The sequence below is a fragment of the Ailuropoda melanoleuca genome, chromosome 13 (genome assembly GCF_002007445.2).
Source record: "Ailuropoda melanoleuca isolate Jingjing chromosome 13, ASM200744v2, whole genome shotgun sequence".
Lineage (NCBI taxonomy): Eukaryota > Metazoa > Chordata > Mammalia > Carnivora > Ursidae > Ailuropoda > Ailuropoda melanoleuca.
This window is the reverse complement of record NC_048230.1, coordinates 40,826,623-40,832,793: the sequence shown is the minus strand read 5'-3', so window position 1 is coordinate 40,832,793 and position 6,171 is coordinate 40,826,623. Positions and strand designations below refer to the sequence as shown.

The following is a 6,171-nucleotide window of genomic DNA, read 5'->3' as shown; positions in this document are numbered from 1 at the left end:
GAACAATGGGTCTGGGTCTCCGGAAGGCACAGACAGGAGACAACTTCCCCCTCCGGGACTGTGAGTAATAATGGCGGCTTTGGGGATAGTTCTCAAGCACCATTGGCTGTGTCCTAAAGCAAAACATTTACCCTGTGGATGCCATTCACTTCCAAATCACACTCTCCCTGAGGAGCTGGTCAGAAAACGGGAGACCGCTCACTCAGCTTACCTCTGGGCCCCAAGTTCATCCTTCAAAAGGACCTTGTAGGACCAGTGTTCCTATAAAATCAACACGTCTCCAGCAGCAGAAGATCCCTTTCTTTCCAGACTCAATTTTTTTTTGAATGACTTTATTTCACTGTTCTTAAAATTTGAAAGGAATACATGCTCTCATAACATTTAGAAAAATCCAAGCGGCGGGGGGCGCCTGGGTGGCTCAGTTGGTTAAGCATCTGCCTTTGGCTCAGGTCTTGATCCCAGGGTCCTGGGATCGAGCCCCTCACTGGGCTCTCTGCTCGGTGAGTCTGCTTCTCCCTCTCTCCCTGCCTGCAGCTCTCCCTGCTTGTACTCGCTCTTTCTGCATCAAATAAATAAATAAAATCTTTAAAAAAAATCCAAAGCAAAAAGTGAGGGTCTCTCCATCACACCCCCTTGTCTACCCACGNCCTGATCCCAGGGTCCTGGGATCGAGCCCCTCACTGGGCTCCCTGCTCGGTGAGTCTGCTTCTCCCTCTCTCCCTGCCTGAAGCTCTCCCTGCTTGTACTCGCTCTCTCTGCATCAAATAAATAAATAAAATCTTTAAAAAAAAATCCAAAGCAAAAAGTGAGGGTCTCTCCATCACACCCCCTTGTCTACCCACACTTAAGGGGTGACCACACTCGATTCGTTGGTGTCCACATAATTATTACATAATTGTAGGCAACACTTCTATTCTAAATGCCTTTGTACATTAACTAATTCCGATGGTTATGAGTATACAGAGACACAGAGAGCTGACGTGAACTGCCCAAGATCACCCCGCTAGGAAGTCACGGGGCCAGGATTCAAACCCTGGTATTTTGCTTCCCTAGCCTGTGCTTTTTACCTTATGCTACACAAACCCTTACAACAGATGGATAAATGGATAGGTAGGTAGATATGTGGGTCATAGGCGGATAGATGGGTATCACGCTATACACATTGTTCCACGGGCTGGCTTTTTAAATCGACCCTATGCCTAGACAGACTTCTGTGTTGACACGTACAAATCTACTCCCATCTTACTCACGGTGCGGGGCACGGATATGAGTTTACTTAATCAGTCTCTATCGGTTGACCCTTGGGTTGACCCTATCAGGTTGCCACTGACTCTTCACACACTTATGTAGGTATTTCTGTAGGTAGATTTCTAGAAATGGAATTGCCAAGGCAATGGATACGCTCACAGCAAACGTCAACAGATGTCGTGAGATCAGCTTCCGAGAAGGCTAGAGCAACAGGTGTGTGTGTTCACCGAAGAGCTAGGCCTTCAAAAGGAAGCGAAAGTGTTCTCTGTGGCTGACCTTGGTCCTTGCCACCCCTCCCTCCGGCTTCTCCACCTCCCCCGCCCTTCCTGCCCCACGCCTCAAGCCTTGGGTGTTCGCTCTGACCTGGTGTGTGGGGGAAAGAGCTCAGAACCAATAGGACACCCGAGCTCTAAAATGGATGAGACCGAATTTGGGGGTTTAAGGCTTTTTTTTTTTAACTTTTCCGTAATTTTTTTTCTTTTTAAAGATTTTATTTATTTATTCGACAGAGATAGAGACAGCCAGCGAGAGAGGGAACACAAGCAGGGGGAGTAGGAGAGGAAGAAGCAGGCTCATAGCAGAGGAGCCTGATGTGGGGCTCGATCCCATAACGCCAGGATCACGCCCTGAGCCGAAGGCAGACGCTTAACCACTGTGCCACCCAGGCGCCCCCGTAATTTTTTTTTTTAGACTGAGTTTTAATTATGAAAGGTGACTATAAAGTCATTGAACCGCCCAAGGTATTAGAGATGAGGAAGAAGGTCACACACCGAGACTGCTCAGTAAACTGTCTCCGTAACTAAGCTGCAAACCAAGTCCCGGAGAGTGAGCACCCTGAGAGCAGGCGTCCCTGGAGGGAAGGACGTGTGTCCACTGAAAGCTTCAGTGAGAAGATGGGTCTCGGGTCTCCGAGGCAGGTAGGGCTCGGATAAGGCGTGTGGGGAGAATAGTAGACACAAAGAGGCCGACCTGCCTCAGTGTCCTCTTGGCTGAGCCGAGGACGAACACTTCTTGCAGAAACGAGGTGCTCACTCTGGGGAGCAGAGGAAGGACATTTCAGGAGGGTGGGGCAGAGAGCGGACGCCAAGAGGCTTATAGGCAGGGAGGTGACCTCACGAAAGTGGTATTGGGCAATGGCTAGTATGTCCGAAGGGGACAGGATAGATTGGAAGGAGGAGTGAGTCACCACTTTGGCCTGACCCGTAGTGGCAACCAAGGGACGGACTTCACAAGCCTATTATCCTGCTGCGAAGGGAGGGACTGAGGCCGGCAAGTGCCCTCGCAGGTGGCTTTAGCCTTTGAAACATAAGGTGAAGAGGACCTGGGGTGGGAGGGTAGGAAGAAGTGGAACATCAGGAGACATTTTGATGAAGGAGAGGGGTGGGAGAGAGAGGGAAGTGTGCAGTTAGAGATGGGGGGCGGTGGACAGGGGGAGGCAGGCCGGGGCACCTCTCCCCACAGGGCTGCCTGGACAAAGGAAAATCAGATGAAAGGGATGTAAAATGCCAACCCAGATGAAGTGTCAGCAGCTTCTGTAGGGCACTGTTACCGAGGTGTTTGCATGTCTATGTCACGTGATTATCACGTCGGAGCTGGAGATTTCCCAAAACCCTAACCTACGTTCTGGAGCTTTCTGTGCGTTATTTCTGATCTTCACAACTATCGCCTGAGATGAGCATTTTTATTCTTTTACAAAAATGAAGCACATGAGGCTCAGAATGTTCACCCAGGGGCGCCTGGCTGGGTCGGTAGGGGGAGCGTGCGACTCCGGATCTCAGTGCTGTGAGTTCGAGCCCCAGGCTGGGTGTGGAGATGACTTAAAAAAATACAATCTTAAAGGAAAAAAAAAGTTAAGCCTAATTCCACCCAGCCAGAAAGTGGCAAAACGGAGATTTGAACCCAGGGGATTTGGGCTCCAAAGTCCACGCTTCTCCACTCCCTCGGACGTGCTGAGTCTCAAGAGATTCGAAGTCGAATGGAGCAGACAAGGAGACAGAACCAGAGAGGGCGCGTGATATGAGTAGTCGTGACAAATCACCACAGTTACGTGACAAGTGCTATGGGAGCAAATTGAAAAGAGTCATTTGGACCCCAGGAGCAGGATGGGGAGAACATCCTGGACACAATGGCGTTTCTAAGGCGCCTGAAGGCTGTGTGACATTTCAGCACACAGGAACACTGCACACAAAGGAAGCAGTGGGAGCAACAGCGTAGACGCAGAAACACAGGAACGGGGCGGGGGTGGGGGGAGGGTGTGTGCAGGTGGGAGAGGCTGATGGCTAACGTAACTGATGCTGATCGGGGGCTGCGCAAGCCGGCACTGGTCTCCAAAACCCCTGATTAACGATCACATATCAAGGCTTTGGGGTATTAATGACACCCTGTTTTCCAGGTAAGAGAGGTTAGGAAAATTATCCAAGGTCACCCCGTCACTTAAGTTCAAACCCAGGCCAGCTCGCTCTGGAGTCCACACTCGCAGCCAGGATCGGGGCTGGCGTCCCTCCCCCCCACACCCGCCAGCCCTCCTTCCTCTATCACACCCATCATAACACGTTGTCATGAACCCAAAGTTTGTTTTTTCCTGCCAGACAATGAATTTCCTGTGGGTAGGAACTGTCTTATTTGTCTCTTTCCTCAGTAATCTGAACAGGTCCTGAACTCGGGGCAGGCCTCATGCAGTGTTTTTTAAATGCTTATTGACGAAGGAGTAAATGCATGGCCCTCAGTACCAACAGTTTAAACTTTATTCTATGGCGATGGAAGACTTTAGCGTCCAGGGAGGAACTTGAGGACACTTGTGCATTGTGCAGCCAACTCTGTTACCAGATTATAGGCTAGGCAGTGGGGGGCAGGTGGCTCGGGGCGGGGGGTGCCGGGTGAGAGGCTGTTGAGATGGTTTAGGGTAGAATCCTTGGGCAGGGATGCTCTTGCGGAAGGACGTTAGGGAGAAAGGACTGAGAATAAGTCAGATCGGCTGAATTTGGCAACAAACAGGATAGGATTGTATGATTTCAAACCGAGGGTATTGGATTACCTCTCATATCTTCTTAGTTTGGTCCCAGTCTCCAGGGGGCTCCCGGATATGTAGCTAAGACTAAGACTATGTCTCTGGTCTGGAATGAATTTGCCTTCAAAGACTCTATGCCTTGTGTTGGCTTTAGAGCTGATGGGTAAGAGCGAGCTATAAAATTAGGGCTGTGGATTTTCTTTTTCTTTTNGCGAGAGAGGGAACACAAGCAGGGGGAGTGGGAGAGGAAGAAGCAGGCTCATAGCAGAAGAGCCTGATGTGGGGCTCGATCCCATAACGCCGGGATCACGCCCTGGGCCGAAGGCAGACGTTTAACCGCTGTGCCACCCAGGCGCCCCTCTTTTTCTTTTTTTTAATCAGATTTCATTTTCGTCTAAGAGATATAACTTTATTTTCTATAACCTCCTGATTTCTGATCCTGGACCCGCATTCACCGAGCATCAGGGAAACCTAATCTCAGCCTTTCTTGCTCCTCTGCCCCCTTTGCCAGGATGGCGTCAGGGGCTCCCGGACACGTGATGCGGTGCCAGGCCCAGGTGGGGGCCGACGATTCTTAGCCGTCGTGTTGCCCTCAAGACATCCATTGTCTCTGCCTCTTGGCTCTTTCATGTCTACCTGCTTAGGGGTGAGAATTTTCGGACCTGTGTTCCTGGGATCAGTGTGCTGTCATTTCCTCTTGGGGTCTTATTAGACTCCAGGAACACTACAAGGAAGTCGGGAGCAGGAGCCCTCCGACCTTGGGACCCACAGATCCCTTTCTTCTCTCCCTTGTCCTCTCCCTCCTCCTCACCCATAGGAAGCTTTTTAGGGCAGGGACAATGGTGGGAGGAAACAGAGGAATCCTTCTCCGAGACATTTTATCTATTCCACCAAATCTTCTCCCTGGTTTAGGGCTTAGGTTTGGGGGGAAAGCCAGAGGTCCTCTAAGACTTCCTTTACTTTCCAGCTCCTATCGGCCACATATGTCCATGGAGGCAATGAACACGGGGCTCTTAACAGCTGCAGGTGGGTGAGAAGTGGGCACCAATGGGAAAGGGAGAAAATACAAGGAAAACAATTAAACAATGTTCCAACATAGTAAACGACTCCATTGGTAAGTCTAATAGGCATAGGAAGGGGATCTGGACGTGCACACCAGCAGATTCTTTGAGGGGCTACAATCACGGGCTGATACCCTTTTCTGCTTAAATTCCTTTTCTGCTTTTTTGGGAATGAGCACCCATTGCTTTTGTAAAAGGAAGAATAATCAGCAAAGTTCGTTTCTGAAGAAAGATTCAGGAACCAAAGACTCCTTTAGGCACCACCTCCCCAGGGAAGTGCCCCCCCCAGCAGAACCCCGTCGCTAGGTTGTAACTGCAGCCTCTCCCACACGCATGACTAATAGCATCGGACGGCTAACACTTTATAGCCGCTGTTTATGTTCACGTCTGTTCCCGTGTTCGAGCCGGAGCTCTGTAAGATCAGTGACCATGGCTCTCCCGTCGTTAACCCTTAACAGCTGGTTCTAAATGCCTGGCATCTGAACACCACTCAGTAAGTATCTGTGGACTAAACATTGCATTGCGTTTTCAAATTTTCATAGAATTTTTGATAAGATGTCTCACTCAGTTTTCGTGTTTTTCCCTTTATTTATTTATTTATTTTTTTCTTAAGCTGACTTGCAAATATTCCAGTCAAATAGTACTGCAAATTTTACACCAACATAGAGCAATCCTGGGGCGCCTGGTGGCTCAGGTGGTTAAGCGACTGCCTTAGGCTCAGGTCATGATCCTGGAGCCCCAGGATCCAGTCCCGCACAGGCTCCCTGCTCAGCAGGGAGTCTGCTTCTCCCTCTGACCCTCCCCCACCTCATGCTTTCTCTAAATAAATAAATAAATAAAATCTTAAAAAAAAAA

The 6,171-nt window shown here is 49.7% G+C and overlaps 1 protein-coding gene across 1 annotated transcript in view; it reads left to right on the top strand.

Annotated features, from left to right (window-relative positions):
• ST6GALNAC1 (ST6 N-acetylgalactosaminide alpha-2,6-sialyltransferase 1) overlaps nucleotides 1-6,171 on the top strand; it is a 28,553-nt gene that overhangs the window by 415 nt on the left and 21,967 nt on the right. The gene's annotated exons all lie outside the window — the stretch shown is intronic.